Raw genomic sequence first — 19,382 nt, forward strand, 5'->3', positions numbered from 1 at the left:
TCTTAACCCAGTTTGTAGAGGGTAGTTCCCTCTCACCCCCGCGTCGTGAAAAGTTTGTTATAATGCGAGGGAGCAGGTAATTCAACAAAAGGAACATTCCCGGATGTTGCTCAATGCACAAAAAACAATCTCAGAAACTGCTTCGTGTTTAAGTTGCTTCCATCTATGACAGTGGCGTCTCCAAATTCAGGTATATCAATAATGCTTGTAGTTATGAAATAGATATCGTATGTTTTTTCCACGTCGATATTAAAGTGGGTATCGACGTTTTTAAATGTTAGTTTGCCTTTCCACTAAAATTTTATTGAATATGAAACCAATCCAGATATTCCCACATAAAACTGAATTAATGATTTTATATACATGTGGAAATGTAGTATATACGAATAGTTTCATAATTATTATTTTATTGGTTTATATAATATATACTTAATCGTTTAATTTTATATGTTTTGTCACTTATTTTGTTTTAACGCTTTTATTATTATCATTGCCTGTATATAATTTATTAATTCTCTTATCTTATGGTTAACGTAAAAAAATGATGATTAATTCCAGAAAGGGGTTAAGTATTTCATTTGATGACAAAATCTATTGAGTTTTGGCTAGTTTTTTTCTATTGTAAAAAAAACCCTTTCCCTCGCATCATTATCTATAAAATTAAGGCATCATAGCCTATCTATAAAATTATGGATGCAACAAACACTTATTGTTTTTTAATTAGATGTTAGGTAAATAGGAATGAATCGTCGTAAAGAGTGGATATATCTGTGGAAGCATATTATGTCATAGGTAAAAAAGAAATGGGTACTTAATTAACTTGTTTACTTTACAATACTATTATTTAGTCCTGGCACATGTCTTAAACTAAAGTTTTAAAAAATATATCAGTACTCACATATCGTTATCACAATTCGTTTCTGAAATGAAAGGTTATTTAAAAAAAAAATACTTTGTTTATTCAGGTAATCTTTCTCTACTCGAGAAAATTCTCCTCGCACGCCAATGCATAGATACCTCTCTTCAATTGATAGTATAATATATTGGAACTGAAAGATTCCGCGAAAAGTTTTCAAAGTTTCTGACCTGAACGATAAATTATCTGTCGCTTCCGTTTTATTATTGCGGAACGTTTCGCTCTTCCGGCCCGGTATCATCTTCGGGCGTCACTTATTCCAACTAAGATTTCACCAGAAAAAAATGCCAATAACTTATTCAGTTTTGGGCAAAGTTTTTATTGATGTACACATTGCTTAACATACTGATTTCGGCCTTGATTGAAAAACTATGTATGAATTAGTAAAACCTATTGATTCCTACATATATTGTGGGCGCCCTCCGAAAATAGGCTAGAACCATCATTTGACCATAAACGATGTTAGCCGCAGAATTTTAACTGTTTAATTTATGTTTTAATACAAACTGACTGTAATTATTGTAACACACATTTTATGGTAGTGTTACGGCCGTTTCCGAGAAGTTCACACCATGCGCGCCTCCACCGGATATGGCCTTGTGTGATTGAGAAAGCCATCAACGATTGGGATGGATATACGTTTTACGTACACATCGTCATTCGGAGTTTTACCTTTACGTGGTTGGCAGCATTCTAAGTAACTCTGTACTCACTCTGTCTATATTCTTAATAAATACCTTTTCTCCACACCATTCTAACGACTAGGATCGTGTTTCAATCCATATTTCTGGATAGGTATATTTGAATACTTGAAATTACAAAAAAAATGGTGTTATGTGGTCTGATGTTCTAAACTAAACGATATCCAGATTTTTGATTGTAGCTAATTAGAACTGAAATAATTTACCTATTCATGATAATATTTGTAGATGATTTATACCGTTTATAAATATTATAGGTTTCTGTACTAATTTACTATGTAGTTTATAAGGTTTTTGTAACATCGTAATTAGATTCAGTCCTTGCATAGATATTATTATTTATGAGATATTCGGAGCTACCGGTCAGATAATTTTCATAGTTCTAAGATGAAGTAAATGCATTAACGCGATTAGTAGTTTGTTGTTATCCATTCGCTTACGTAACTTCCATGCTTACTAATTTGAATAATGAGGAGGGAGGAGAAAAAATATCATTTATACTTAATTAAATCATGGAAATTCATGATAAGATCTTCAATCGATTTTGGTCCTATTGTGTTACTATCATACCGCACGGTATATGATTATCATTTTTATTTTATACTATAACTCTTGAAATATCACAAAATATGGATAGTATTAATGACCCAGATTCCTTTACTGAAACGGTCTCTAAAAACTGAGATTGAGGCTAAAAACAAGGTTATGTAACAATGCAACTTTTCAAACTTAGAACGTAGTGAAAGACTTTTATTTGGCTTGGCTGTATAGGGTATATGGCACAGTTTATTTATCATCATTATTATATTTAAAACCTCATTCTTAGAGTTATTTGAAAATCACTGAAAAGTTAGAAGAAAAGCAGTCAGAAAATTTTCTAATAATAGGATAAAACGAAAACTTACATTTTGCATTAAATTTGGTTACGACTTTTATTATTGAAATTTCTCATAGATTTATAAAAGTATAATTGTAATAATCTATACTTTTTATAAATATTTTTTGCTTTATTTTGATAAAAAAAAATGGCCGACAAGATGGCAAGCGGCCTGATAGTATCATGATGATTCTAGACATACTACGTTTGAATATTAAAATAAAAATTGGATGCTTCAGATGGTTGCACCAATTCATGATTTCCGTTGACAAATCATCCTGGTCACGACTTAAATCATAGGATCCTGGCGAAAAAGAAGAGATATTCTATTTACATAAATAATTTGTATTTTTTTCATCTCTGGGGAGGGGGTCCGGACCCGAAATCCCTCCTCGTGTGCGCGCCTGCTAAGAAGTACCTATACTTTAATTTAATTATATACTTTTTGAATGCTGTTTTAGTGATTACTTATGATGCTGTAAGAATGTTAACATATTTAATAGCGATGCTTTTATGGAGAAAAAAAAAACGTAGGCTTAATTAATGTTAGTTCGATAATAGTTTGATATAGATAATGTGTACTAATCCACAGTATGACTAATGCGGGCATTAGAGTAAGACGCTTGCAATATCTTGATCCACAAAGTGCACTTGGATGTCAGTTCATAGTTCAAAGACATGAGAAATTACCTACCTACTTACATGAATCGATGCGTTCTCCCATAGATATCTATCCTTGTTTGATTACTCTGGCACTTTCGGTAATTGAATCGAGTAGTTAAATAAACCAGGACAACATACTTCAGACCGCTATCACGTAGAGTAGTTCGCAGTTTCGCACTAGCTGTAGTTGATGTAATATCACAATTCACGGTTATCGATCAATAATTACGTTACAATTAGGTATGATATTTTTAATTATATGCGTGTTAGAATTATTGAATTCAACCGCCAAGGTAGGTACCTACTGAAAGTCCTGCGATTTGTTCTTATTCTTAGTTGTCTGGATGAAACCGAATATCTTACAAGCATAATTAAAACAAACTGATATCAATTAGTTACTATTACAATAGTACAGTTTTACACATATTTGTATCTACTATTTAAAATTTATGTGACTCTTTAAAAAACACAGACAAAAATTATTACCATTTAAAACTGCGATAAAAATTCGGTAATTATCAAATCAATCCTTTTTAAATTGCTTGGAAAAAATCATTTTAATTACGACAGGGGATAAATCTATCACTAAAACTAATACCCTCAATTCTATAGGTATTAATGTTATCTCTTATATCAATTTTACATATTTTTGAAAACACTTCTGAGAAAATATATTATAACCAATAGAAAAAATCTAGGTAGAAGAATTTGATCTTGGTAGAAGAATATGGGAAAACCTAGTATATTAATAGTTTTATAATTATTATTGTATTGGTTTATATAATATATGACATATGTACTTATATCGTTTAATTTTACACCTTTTGTTATTTATTTTGTTTCACTCTTTTATAATAATAAATCTTGTTTCTCTATATCATTTATTAATAATTCTCAATGTAATAGAGAATAATATGTAACTGTTAGTTTACAATAATACATTACTATAAAGATAATTCTGGAGTTTTTTATTGAATATATGAATAATGATAAATAAAAATCACGGAAATCCACTGTTCAAAAATAAATCAATTACATTTATCTAAAACATTATTAAAATTGCATTTAAGGACTTAAGTTACATAAAGTGAATATTAATATTTCATGAATGAAAAGTTATTAGGAGTTCAATTTGTCATGATGAGGAGTTAGAGGGTACTAGGTACATATTATTGTGTTTTATTTTAATATATACTATTTAAATAAGTTTAGTCATTTTTCACCCTTCGATTAATACGTTTGATATATTTTTAAAGGTAATCTTTATCTAGTTAATACTGTCGACCGAGAGAAAGTATGGAAGTTTAATTTAAATAATATGTTTATTTAATTCTGTAGATAAACTCAATTCATTATTAATATTTTTATCAATTACGTGGAGTGTTGATTGATTTTATAGGTATTCTATTTATTCGTTAGGGGTTCGAAAAATACATTTAAATTACTTATTTAGAATATTTACAATGCTTCTAGTAAAGTTCGTTGTGATTCTATTATTTTTTTCGAGTCTTTTGCCTTCATTTCACACCAGAAAGCTTTTTTACAACCGACACGTAGATAGACCATACCTTCTTCCAATTCCAACGATAAGTAGCCACTGTGGATTCGAAAAAAATGAATAAAACATTTCGGCGGGTCTACCAGCGCACTCGATTTACAAATAAAACACAAACTTAGTATGGTTGTTCGCCTTGGAACTTGTAGAACAGGAGTTCCCAAGCTGATGGTGTTTTAGAAACTATGCCCGTATCTGAAAGTTTGAATATCATATGAAATAGATAGTGTGTAAATATAAAACAAAATATGAAACCGCTTCTTCAAATTTTCCTAAATCCTTTTCCCAGTTTTCCGAAACACAATTTTCTTTCCGTGACGAAATAACTAGGTATATCGTCACCTCAATACTACAACTAGATAACATGATTTTCACTGTTTTTGAGATTGCTTGAATATAGGTAATTATTATTCTACATTTCCTTCTCTACAAAATGATTAAACTATGTCAGAAGTTAATGGGAACTGTACTTATTAATTTTGTATTTGAAAATACTAGATAATTTTAAAACCAAAAATGCATTAAATAAATAAAATAATACTTATATCCACAGTATTTTTTCATACAATTGAACATTATTAATTAATTATTCCCAATTAGAAAGCACAATTTTTCCATTTTTATTTTAAATAGTAATTATATCCTAGAATTATGTTAATCAAGTAATGTTTGAATTTCATTTTCCCAATAATGACCAAATCAGAGTTATCTATTAATTATTTGTAGTATTGAGGTGACGATATGAATCTACATAATTTACAGGTAGTTTAATATTCGAAGTGTATACAAGTTTTAGTCATTTGAATCTAAAACATAATATTACTGGACAATATAAGATGTAGATTATTTCGTATTGCCAACTTCGAACTCCGGATCAATGGATCAATGTATTAGAGAACAATAAAGACCCTGCTTTACGGTGGTCCAATATGAGTGAATGAAATTAATTTAGTATTATCAATATTACTTAGCTAATTAAAGTTATTTGGTTTAGTGCGACTGTAAGATATGTTCAGTTGTTAGTCACATCATAGACTGGTAGCAGACAATTCAATGTTTAAAGTGTTTGATATTATTATGAAAGTGGTCAGGACCCACAATATACTGTTACTCATCATATTATATGATCATTCGTATTTTTTATAAATCTAATTATTCATTCCAACTCTAATAAGTAAAATAATCATGGTTATTAGCACATAGAATTATTTCACCTACGCTCTGGGTTGGTACAGTGACTATAAGATAGATTCCCGCTAGACGGTGTCCACATCTCAGCCAATAGACATATTGATTAGAATTGAAAGAAAATATATCTAAACGTCACGTCAATTACTAACATCTAGCATGAAGAATTTGTCTGGTGATCGGTGGAATATGGAAATTTTAAACGCATCACTAGCCTGAAGATATGTATATTATCCTGGACGTCACCCGTACACGCCGTAGATAGGAATATTATTCCCGGTATTCGTATAGAATACATGCGTGACGAATTCCTTAATGTTGTTTTTTGTTTGAGTGTAGAGAAATCAAAACCACTGAGAATATTGTTGAGATGTGTATTTTTGTAATGTCTGGGGCTTACCAATGATAATTTTGTTGAAACCTGCATTATTGTCTTTTCTAGTGGTTTTTCTACCTCCCACCAATCTGATTAGAATGAACTGAGATCGATTAAGGCTCTACCGACATATGCATGTGGCACATGGACTTAATGTAAAATAAATCAAAAAATTGCGCAACGTGGCATGAAAAGGTGCATGTTGGACATAACGCGGAAAGACCTCAAAAGAAACAATGTTTACAATAAGTGTATTGGCATTCATGCAAGCAAATACACATAACTTCATATGTAGATATGTACATCACTAAATAGACGAAACGGCAATGAGCTGAACATGTCGCTCGGCGTGTGGACAATCATTGGGCAAATGCCGCAGCAAAGAACTAGGGACCGAGGATTGCGGATTATGGGAGACCTTCATACAGCAGTGGATCAACCCCCGGCTGATGATGACGATGATATGTATAAGAGAGATTTTATCTAAACAATCAAATGGAATAATATGTACCTGAACAATGTATTTGGATGATATTCTGTAATAAAAAAAAAACAATTTTTGCGGAATGTCAAATATTTTGATTGAAAACACCTGTAGACGAACTTAACAAAGAGTGGTTCTTTCGCGCTATTCCTTGTAATTCATTGATCTCAAAGGAATGCAATGTAAAATGTAGATTGTTAATTTGTGAAACTCAGTAATAGGTATATAAATTCTTGATTTAAAAAAAATAATAATGTCTTGAATATTCTACAAGTCAATACATTTTTTGGAATCATTTTTTTTATTCGTTTTATAATAAAGCCATGCCTATTCCGTTAAATTATTATAATTAGTATTAAAATTTTTCTTGTAAAATCTATACATACATAAATATAAAATTTAAAAAAATGTCACCTCTATACTATGGCCGACATATCCTAGCGGACATGTAGGTAATACTATCGGTTTTTACCACATTCAGTAATTTGCAAAATACAAAAGCGTTTAAAATTACCATAATGAAACATTTTTAACTAAACCCAGAGATTTTAATTCTGTAATCTATGTAATCAAAAATATTTTCATGAGAAAACATTTAAAATATATCTCGTAAATGTGTTTGATACACATAGTATACTACTAGCTCAGAATATTATATTAGTAGGTATGCTCATTCTATAAAGTATACAATATGATATTTTTTGAATTAAAAAAATGCATAATTCGTAATTCGTTTAATATTGTAAAGAATTGGCGAACCGAATATTGGAATTTATGTTTTCCATTCAACACCGTTTTTTGCAAACGGTCATAAGTTTGGAAAACGCTAGTCCAACTCAGAATAATCCTCACACGTTTTTGTTTTGAAAAAGTGTCCATTTTATCAGATATGTCTAATATGTTGCCAAATTTCGATACGTTATCTGCTTCGATTCTTGGCAAATATTTTAATCCATGAGAGGAACTGAAAGCCATACTTTTTGTTTTAAAATATACGATTCAATTGATCAAAGTGTTACCACCAATAATTTCAATATATTTGTACCCACTGTAAATATTTTTTGAGCATATTAATGTAATAATTATCTTGTTTACGTCACTGGTTTTATTACAAGGTATTCAGTAAACCTCCGTACAATCGTCTGGATGACACAATTATCAACTATATAAATTAAATAATAATAATATATGTATTATATACTTACAAATAATATTATATATCGATAAAAATATTAGAGTAATATATATAGTATGTAATTTCTTTCAGTTATACAGTGTCAGAATTTAGACAGTAGTTACTAATAAAACTACTATGATATGGGTGTTCTATTCTAACAATAGTATAGGTACTTGAATAGAGCGTTTCTATCAAGATAGAAAATTTAGGGCGTGCTAGAAGCTTTCGAAAACGAAACCAATCTACAAGTAAGTGGGAAAACTTTTTCTCGCCGGCATTCTCTTTAAAAGAAGTTTCATTTTGCTTTGAGGTGCAAGTTTAAATGAATTTTTACGGTTTATATTGCTAGGGTTTGTTCATTAAAATTCGAGCTTTCTTCGGTGCGGAGGTTGGTGAGTTTGCGTAGACAATACCTAAGAATAACTTACTTTGATAACATTAGAATGCTTTTTGTCCGTTTATGCGATGTGATCGAAAATTAGTTACATTCACTTAGAAACTTTTCATCGAGCTTTTTTCTCGATAATAATGATTTGTGTACGCAGTATAGAAATTATTTAGATAAAACTAACGCATGTTTAGAATTTTTAACAAATTGTACCTACACATAGGTATGTTAAAATCGTGGATTTTATAAACTACAAAACCTATTTAACGATCAATTTTACCCCGAAAAGAATAAAATATAAGTGGTATTTTCTATGCAATGTATTCTCATAATATTCACATATATATCACTCTTAAAATTGTTTATAAAATAATTAAAAAAAAATGTAATATTTATACTACAACGCGTGATTCCTAGCTGACTATTACAATATTTGTGTTTTTCTATTTATTTTAATTGAATAAAATAAATTCTTGGTTGAGAGTGATTTTTTTAAATAAAATATGAACCACACCTTCGAATTTGTCTACATTGCAGTTCTGTTTTTTTTATTGTTGTTTTTTTAAAATATTTTCATTTAAAAAGTAATTGATATCTACATAATATAATATGTCGTAATACTGTCATTATTTATGACGAATTATATCGATATTATGCAAAAATGTACGTTTTACAAATGCAGACTTTATTAACTAAGATATAATTTTTAATATAAAAGGTTTTGTTTAAAATAACAATTAATAATTAAAATCATGGATCGGTTTCTGGAACAGCTTGTATACCTACAACCTACATAATATTATAATAATATCACAAAGTATGGTAGTTAAATAAATTCTGAGAATACTTACCGAATAGCTTGGCGCTTAGTCCATTGTTAAGAGTCGCCTTTTAGTTTAGTATGAGAATTAATTAATATTCGGCAGAAAGCTCAGAATGTGGTCTATTGTCTTTCCTCTAATGGAAATGTTCAATCAGAAGTGTGGGCGCATCTGTTGATCTGATGATAGTAAGTTATTCGAGCGACTAGTTCTTTATAAAAGTTATTAAATTATCAAATTGTGATTAAGATGTTTTAATTTATTTGGTACTCGTATAACCGACGCCTTAATCTATTTTAACAATTCATTCGTTGTTATGTTATATTAATTGTTATTTTAATTTCAGTTTAAAAATAACAATAAAATATGTATTATTATTTTATATTTCATCAGATTGGCTTTCAAATTTTATCTTCTTCGATGGCGGTACGGCTCAATTCGAGTATTGGTGTTATCGAGCTTTAACTGGCTTTTTGAATACATAATAACATAATAACTAATTTTGATAGGCAACCGCTGTCTGTGGTTAGTAGGTTCAAATCTTTTGCTTCAAAGATTCTTTTTCTCTCTACATACTCGCCGTAAAGGTGCAATACGTGTGTACCTTGCGACGCCTACTAAAATTCTTACATACTATTAGTCTTCTAGCGTCTTTCAGTATATGACTGCATTTTGTAGTTCTGTCATAATATGTAGAGTTGTCAAATAAAAGATATATATATTTCAAATTTCAAAGTTGATTGTGTCACGACGAAATGTTCCCTGTGAGCAAGGTGTGCGCGTGTAAATATGCAAGGAGAATAATTCACGTCTGGAAAGAAGTGGATTGAATGGAGATTGTATCTTGTAAAAAAGCATTTAAGTCAAAAAGTACACCGGGATACTGTTACGAAATTGAAAAATTTGAAAAGAGGTCGACTTTTGAAAATAATGACGGAGCCACCCGAAAAGCACGAAAGAATAGGATTGAGACCGCTGAGCGCAAAAATCTGGTTGCGATCTAGTCAAAGTGTTAATTGATAATTAATATTAATAAATGGCTAAATGTTTATTTTGCATAAAAGTGTTTATATTGAACAAAAACAAACCAACACACAAATATATAGATTTAATATAAACATAAACAAAACGTTCTGCAAGTTTAATATTTAATATTTTTATCAACGAATACTTTTTCTTTATTTTCTTTATTTTTTATTTTTTTCTTTTCCGCACCGGGTGATACCAACCCGAGCTACGTCACTGTTCAGATGTGTTGATGATCCGCACACACAATATAAAAATAAGAGGGAACGTTGGTCACGAGCTGTATGGCATGTTGCATCATCTTGTTGGAACCACATAGTCCAGATCAAAATCATCTAATTTATGTCAGAAAAAAAGAGACATCATATTCCTGTAGTAAATACGGTCCAATTAAACCTCCAGATTATAAACTACACCAAACTGTTAATTTTTGCGGATGTAAAGGTGTTTCAAGAATATCATTCTTGGGTCTTTCCAGTTCATGCTTGGATTATGTAGCTCCATCGTATATAACATGACAGGTTCATTTTTGTTACATTGTATACGGTACGGTATTCACCGGCCTTCCGAGGCGCCTTGATTCGGTTGGTTGAAAAAAGTGCAGATTGGGCTGAGAATCTCTTGAGAAATCCGTAGCACGTGACCAACGCAGATCAATTATTGCATTTTCGGTACTTGCTTCGGCAGCAAATGTTATACTAAAATTGGAACAATATTGAATTTTCAATTTATATATGACAAAAGGCTGCATGGGGCTTAAGGTACCAGGTCCTGATCTTTATCCATTTATGTGATTTTCTCAAAGCTCGGGTTTGTGATTATTTCACGTCTACTACTGCACTACTGTTTCACTAAAATACTATCGTGCAATTCGGGTATTGGCGGTCATGTCCTGTTGTATTTTAAACAATATAATATGATGTGTACCTATGTATCTACCTATCGTCTTTATTAATTAAATACATACATATATATATATATATCAGTAGCGAGGGGTGGAGGTAAGCTATTAAGATTCGACATAAATAGTGCACAATAAACTTTGCGGTCATACTTATTTGTTTTCATTGAACTAACAATACAATTTGCGAATGGTGCTGGTTAGTTTTATATATATATATATATATATATTATATTACATCATATGAATAAAAGCGATAGTTTACTCATCTACATTTAAAAATATTATTAATATTGATAATGGGCATACTTGTACATTGAATTAATAATTAGATATCTGGGGTTGAGAGTAATCTTAAAAATACTTCAAGTATATTTTATACACTTTAAAAGTGATAAACGTATCACACTTATATAAAAATATACCTTCCAATCCGTATTGATTTTGTATCTAATTCCATTTTTGATGCTAATATAAATTGCCCATGCTGGACAAGTGGCTTACGCGCCGGCCTATAATGTGAGTCCCAGGTTCGAATCATGTCTCTTGCCAATACATATAATATTATTCTTTTTGTTTAATATGTCTTTGGAGTCAGAGTATAGATCAAATAGGTTTATCGAGTGGCTATAATCCTTTCATCCTAAAAACAAAAATCTGTTAATATTTATATTCCTTCACTCTGTGGAGGTCCCGTATGATCTTCTTAGCGGCCATGCTATTTTTTTTAATCATGTGTTAGATAAGTATTGAAATATACTTAACTGTATAATCATATTGAAATAATTAATAAGATTTTATACGTTACATAGTTATATAATATAATCGGTGAATTATTATTGCCCCATAAGTAAGATCTATCGCATGTATTTTTGAAAACTAAATTGCTCCGGCAGTGTTACGTAGTATAAAAGACATCGTAAAGTTTTCAAATATGTTAACACCAAGTCCCGTCGGATTGCATTCCAGTGGCGTGTTTTCTAAACGACGATATTTTAAATAATTTTTCAATTATTCGATTCTTTCGATTCCTAGTTCAAATTATGCTATTGTTGTGATATTAAAAGTTAACCAAACCCTGGTATGCCAATAAAATTCATGATAAGAAAACAAATGTAACATTTATTCGCTGCAGAGCTGATCACTACAATATTGCAGCAACTTCAGCTCCGTCAGGTAAAACAATTTATTCTAAATTAGTGTCAATGCGGAGCCGACAATGAATATAATATAAATCACACTGTTTGACCAAAGACGAAGGCGCCTTGAAAATGTAAGAGTCAAAATTATCAATTAGGTATCACTTAATATTGAAATGGTTATAGCTCAGCCAAAGATAAAAGCGTTTTTGTGTATCCAAATGTTTCTGAGAGAATTTAACCTGCAAGTATAAATTATAATACTACATGATTGAGGCTAAAATATAATATAATGTAGGTACCTTCCTGTCCAAAAAGAAAATATTTTAAACCTATTTAACGATACATATATAAATATATACCTAATATTAATAAACTATTTCTTTTTTTCAACGAATAATTCACAAGATTTAAGAATGTACCTACCATTCTAATTATTGAACATACATAATTCTGAAAACACTCATGAGAAAATATAGCCATTAGAAAAAAAGACACTAGGCATGATTCAAACCTGCGTCTCTTGGGTATCGCGCCCTGTGCATTACCACTTTGCTACGACTGCCATGCTTAATTGCGACAAATTTTAACTATTGGCCTTTTTAATACCTGCTCATAAGCGCTCTCCAAATTTAGTTACGGTAGGCGATCGATATACCTCATACTTTTCACCTCGCAAGCAAATATTCACGGACCCCACTGAACGTTCTCAATACCTCCTTAATTTTCATACAGCTGGTAAAGTCCAGCGCCGCTCTCGAGGGCGGGGATTCCCGTCTCCCGCTCTTCCTGGCCTTCCACCCGAGCCGCCCACCGCCTTACCGATGCGTCTCACGTGCGATCTTCAACAGCATTCTGATTGCCGCCCAATCGAAATAAGATTTTGTTAGCTCCGCTAAGTGTCCGCGGCGCTGCGATCGTCCTTTTTTGGCTTCGCTTTCAAATGGGAAATTGCCGTCGTAAAGTCACGGTGACACTTTGTATGGAGGGGTAATTTATGAGTGGAAGGTTGCCGATTTTTCAATGCGCTGCCGCGTTTTATTCCCGACCCACCTTGTGATACACGCGAAGGTTTTTACAGCTCCAATCGGCCGAAAGGTTTAAAACAAATGCCAATCCTACAAACAATGTAATCGGATTTTGTAGTCTGTACCTGTAGGAACACAATAAAATTGCAATATATTATAGGTACATCAACGATTAAATAATTTACTTTGATACACTTGGCACAATACTAATTATTTCCTCATACTAATCCCATCAACATATTATTATTCACATGACGCCATTATAAATTTCATTGTTTTAATAAAGTATCGGTTCTAAACCCGTGGTTTGCGAGGTGATGTATAGTGGGTCGCCAACAATTCTTAAACTATGAAAATATGTAACACTTTTCTAGCAATTTTTTTTCATAAAAGGTAATCGTGTGATTGTCGGTAGGTACGTATACTATGGCGGCGTGCGATCATCGCACTGAATGCCCTTAAGAAATACATTTAAATATCTACCTGTTGTGCGATTATCCCATAAGTAAAATCTTCACTTAAAAAGTCGTCTGCGGCGCAATTTTGTTTCATGTTTCTCCTTCTTCTTTTCCGGCCAAGTTCGTCCTTTAACTGGGGCATATGTACACTACACCGTACCTCCAAAAATCTCTGTCGCTCGCTAGTCTTCTTGTGTCATTCCAGGTTAAACCAGCATCCTGTAGCTCTACTGTATACACTATATAGATAGTATTAGGGAACCTTCTAAGACACCATATTCCGGTTGGCTTGAAGAACAGGTAAACCAGGTTAAAGTTCTCTTCTATCTTTAAAGACTACGGACACGAAATGCTTTGCGAACGACAGTTTTCCAATCACTGGTATAAATAGTTCAGTTATTTAAATAATATATAGAATTATATTAGTTTCACCGAAGAAGATCCATGAAGGAAACCCAGGGGAGAAAAGGCTAGTGGGAGATCCACGCACTTGATGGGGTAACAACATTACAAAGAATGCCAACCAGCTGCTAAAAATCATGAACTGGAAAAGACGTGCGGAGGACCGTTCCGGCTGGAGGACGGCGGTGGAGGAGGCCAGGGCTCGACTTGAGCTGTAGCGTCATCGAAGAAAATTAGTTTCCACTATGTACTTAATTTTAAATAAGACTTAATGACGTCGATGGTAATGATATATTTGCACCGCCTTCAATTCTATCATAATATTTACTAATACAAATGAAATAAAATATCCATAAAATTAATTATAATAAATAACAAGATGGCAGTGCTTTATACTAAACTGTAGCTTTCTATTTTTTTTAAGTAAAAGCAAATAGAAATGCAATTATACCTAATTGACTACGCAATAATATATAAGTAAAGTATGTGTGAATATGGCAGTAATAAATGTATTAAACATATAAATTATCCTAGCAAACCACATTTTTTAGGCTTTTCATAAATCAAAGATAACATTACCATTTTAATAATTTCAATTTGCACAAAGAGGCATTTATCTTTTTGAAAAATCTACTCAATGACCGGTGGCGGTGTGTTCACTTTTGCATTCTGAAATACTTACGTACAAAGTTATATGTGGGTACACAGCTATAGTAATATTAGGTAGCTATATCAAGTCCTCGAGATGCAAACGTTGAATCTCTAACGTTTGGCTAATGATACCGCTCAACCAAAACTAACATAACCAGACAAAATTATGTAGATGTTCAACAAAACTAGTCGTTAAATGAAAATGGCGGTTAAAACTATGGTTTTATTCATAATTCAAGTTATCTCTGACACTAGTTTCAGAATACGGGAATAAAAATAAAGGAATGAAACATAATTAGAATATAACCTGCATTGTGATTGTTATTATTATTGATTTATAATAAAATTAAAATAAATATTACTGGACATAGCATTTTATTGACAGAATAAAATTTTACGACAGTATTTACCTACACCATTAATTTGATTTAATTCTACAAATTCGATTGTTAGTTCATAACTATCTATCATTATTACTATTACTATTCATCATTCATTAACAATACTACAAAAACTAATGATTTTTTTCAAAATATCGTTAGAATTAATAATAGAAGAATAAATCACGACATCTCCATGTGGTGGTAATCTGGTGGAAGTAGTATACTTTTTAAAACTAATTATAAAATATTCTTATTTCGGTACTAAATTGACCAATTAAAAAAGGCTTTCGCGTTATTTTAATATTATTCTATATGGAGTTTTGTTTTAGGTTAATTTATTTTATTATGTATTTAATATTGTCATGGCACTTATGACGGGTTAATACAAGACAAATCAGTATATTTCATAATGCAAGATTAAATTTATTTTAAAAATATACCTATGATGATATCAAATAATTCAACATCACAATAGACATCATCATGTATTACTTCGTTCGCCTTAATATGAGGTATCATTGTACCTATCTATTAACATACAATAAAATAAATTTGCAACACCTTATATCATACCCACGATGGCCGCGCGGCTTAAGCATCGGCCTATAGCGTCCTAGGTCCCAGATTCGAATCCTGGGTCTGGTAAGTATACATATTGTTTTTCAATTTGTGTATGAGTCAGAGTATGGAACTAATAGGTTAAGCAAGTGGCTGACATTCATTTCTCGTAAAAACAAAATCTGTTAATGCAAACCTCTCATGGCCCACATATTATGATTTTATCAGAAATGAATTTTATCAGATCTAACCTACAACTTTTTAATGTATATAATACTTTTTTAATCGTTATTATAAATGAACAGGGGCACCTGTGAATTAAAACTATAACTATTTTGAAAACTGCAGAGAACTAAAGTTTTTTAAAGAAAATTTCATTCGTATAATATATCGTCACTGTACAGGCCAATTGCCGTAACCCTCAATATTCACTAATTTGACATTTTGATGGTAATGGACTTATTGCATACTCTTACACGAACTGTCCAAGTATTATAAATCCTAAACAAATATTTCATATCAAAATAATTCAAAACTATCTTTAAGCCATTTGTAACTTGACAAAAAACATTCCAGCCAAATGCTGTAACCTTCAATAGCCTGCAATTTATAAGAATATAATGTAAAATAATAAATAAATATTATATAAAATAATAAGTAAATCCAATGCCCACAGTTTTTTCACTTCCTGAACAATTTGATATTTGAGGGTTACGCTACTTGGCCTGTAAAGTGACGATTATTCAGTTTTATGTGATTTTATATATTATATTTTATTATAATATATTATGTTTTCTAACATTTAAAAAAATATTTTACCCCGAGACCACGTTGAGTTGCGAAAATTAGGGGAAGGTTGCGATCATTGGACCAGTGCTTTCATTGGACCACGTAGGTATATCAGAAATAAAAGACGTTAGAAACCATCAGTGACCTCACAAAGCAAGCTTTCCATGCCTCTTCCGCGCCTCTCTTCTTTCAGTCTCGTCTTGGATGTGGTAAATGAGTCACGTTCGTTGGTGTATTCATCGTGCATAAAATATAACAATCAAGTAAAACTAAAACGAATGTAAGTATGATTCTATTAACTATATTTGGTTGTACTTACATCAATTATGTTAGGTAATTTATTACTATTTGCAACTATGATAATAGTTGTTACGCTAATACTTTGGTTTTTTTGTGAAACTTGTTTTTGTGACAGCACCCGTAGTTGCTATCATTGGACCATGGGTAACCTCTACCATTGGACCGGTCCAATCATGGAAACGATTTTATAACATTTTTCACATTATATTCTTTTTGCATTCCATAATGGCGAAGAGAGGTAATACTATACCTGGAATGAGCCCAGCATGTCATTGGCATTACAGGCATTAAGGAAAAAAGAAGTAGGTTTGAACAAGGCAAGTCGAATGTTTGGAGTTCCAAACGAAGACTAGATGGAAGCAATCTAAAAGTCAAATAAGAAATTCAGATAGTTGGTTCCGAAGGTGACCTACCATTAGAATTATTAGAGACAGCTTTGCGAATACATTCTCGAGCTTGAAAGTTGTTTGTATGGTATCACTCCAGTAGATGTCAGGCGATTGGCATTTCAATTTGCTGAGCAAATTAATATAAATAGATTTAATAAAGAAAAGCGAATTGCAGGAAAGAAATGGTATTACGGGTTTATGAAGCTGCGTCCAAACTTGAGCCTACGACAACCGAGAGCTACTTCACTCAACAGAGCTACCAGATTTAATCAAGCTACAATTAAAGATTTTTTTGATAAACTTCAGACATCTATGGATATGCATGACATTAACGATGCTCGGCGTGTATTCAACTGGACGGTCACACAAGCCACACCAAAAACTTGGATGCAATAGATATGCGAAGAGATATGGTGTAGTAATACTTTCACTTCCATTCCACAAACTGATGTGTCATTTTATAAGCAGCTGAGTAGTTATTACATAGATGAAACCGAAAAATGGCTTCGTCAAAACCCTGGGAGATGTGTGACGACATTTCAAATATCTATGCTCTTTGGAAAAGCCTATTCCAGGGCTGCTTCTGTCGATACGGCTGCAAATGGCTTTCTGAAGACAGGCATTTATCCTCTGCATAAAAATGTATTTTCTGACTATGAATTTGTGATAGCCCATGAAGAATCGGAGAATGCTTTTGTTTCATTTTTATAAAATATTATTATAAAGCACCTTGATTGGACCACTTGTGTAAATTATTATTATTTTTTCAAAGTCCAATGATGGAAACTTAGTGGTCCAATCAAGGAGCATGCGGTCCAAAGACGGCAACAAACAAAAATTTGGTTTTCCTGTTAAATCTCGAAAATGGTTAATTTTATTGGACTGATCCTAAGTGTATATATAATAAAGTAAATAATACATTGAAATGAACAATTTTTTTTATTTTATCAATAATATTTGATGAGTTACACCATCACAAAGTTAAGTGGTCCAATCATAGCAACCTTACCCTAAGTGGGAATGATGCTTTTAGTATCTAGTTCGTTCTTTCGTAGGTGTGAATGCGAAGTACCCCGCATGATACTCATACGTTAAATGCTCATTTTTCATAGATAAGGCTTTAAAGTAAAATTACGTAAGGAGTGGGTAGTAGCTTTGGAACATAAATCTTCAGCGAGTACTAAAATGCTCACCACCGACGGTCTTTTCCACTTGAGAAAATGTCTATGAAATGCTTTCAGGAAAGATTAACTCCGATGCATGTTTAAAGGAAACTATCTCAAATATCATCCTAATATAAGAGAATAATATGGCATTTTATTACAATACCTGGCTACAATATATCTTGAGTCTATGCTATAGGCCAGTTTTATTCAAACTGCGTTCCGTAAGCTGTTTGGAAATTTTAATATTACTGGACAATCTTTATACAATGCACCACATTGAGGGGTAAATTTTGTAAAAGATCAAGATATTTTTTATTAATTTTTAAAGAGGATGGAGGGGGCGGGATTAACAAAATATAGCATGTGCCAGCGACTTCTATATCTACCCTTAGATTCTAGTCACTCCAATCGCAGATTATCGCACTTTTCTAAGCACATTCTCCATACCCAAATACTCCACACTTTGATTCGAGCTATACCTACACACCTGGCTTGCAGGTATAACTAAGGATGTTCATCTACGAGTTATTGCGACCTGCCGTGGTTATTGAATGATCGTGTCTTAAAGGTCATACTTATTAGGATCCGTTACTATAAAACAATTGGTTAAATTTAATGATTAAATTTTCCTTTCTCGTTTCATTATTTTGTTTCGATTGGGTCTAATCGTTCAAATAGCTGTAAAACCGGGACTGTGTGTGGTAATGGTGTATTAGTAGTATTCGCGATTTGTAATCTTTCAGGCCAAGATTAGAATCCGCATGCCGGCTAAACAATATTTCGTCTGTAAAACAAACGTGGATAAAAAACGTGACACCGCTGGGTTAAATTTTTTTCAGATAGATCCTGTCAATAAACGTACCTAAGTATTTTATTGAAACATATTTGATTTCATTTTTAATAAATATTTTAATGACGATACTAGAGTTATGTCTGCGCAACCGTTATGTCGTGTTCCATTAACGAAGGTGTAGCAACCACCACACCTTTCACGTTAAATATCTGAAACGTAATTTCCTGTGTTCTATACCATATGTTACATATTA

The sequence above is a fragment of the Rhyacophila brunnea genome, unplaced genomic scaffold (genome assembly GCF_057557595.1).
Source record: "Rhyacophila brunnea isolate RB1 unplaced genomic scaffold, BYU_Rbru_1.0 scaffold_7, whole genome shotgun sequence".
In the NCBI taxonomy this organism is placed as follows: domain Eukaryota; kingdom Metazoa; phylum Arthropoda; class Insecta; order Trichoptera; family Rhyacophilidae; genus Rhyacophila; species Rhyacophila brunnea.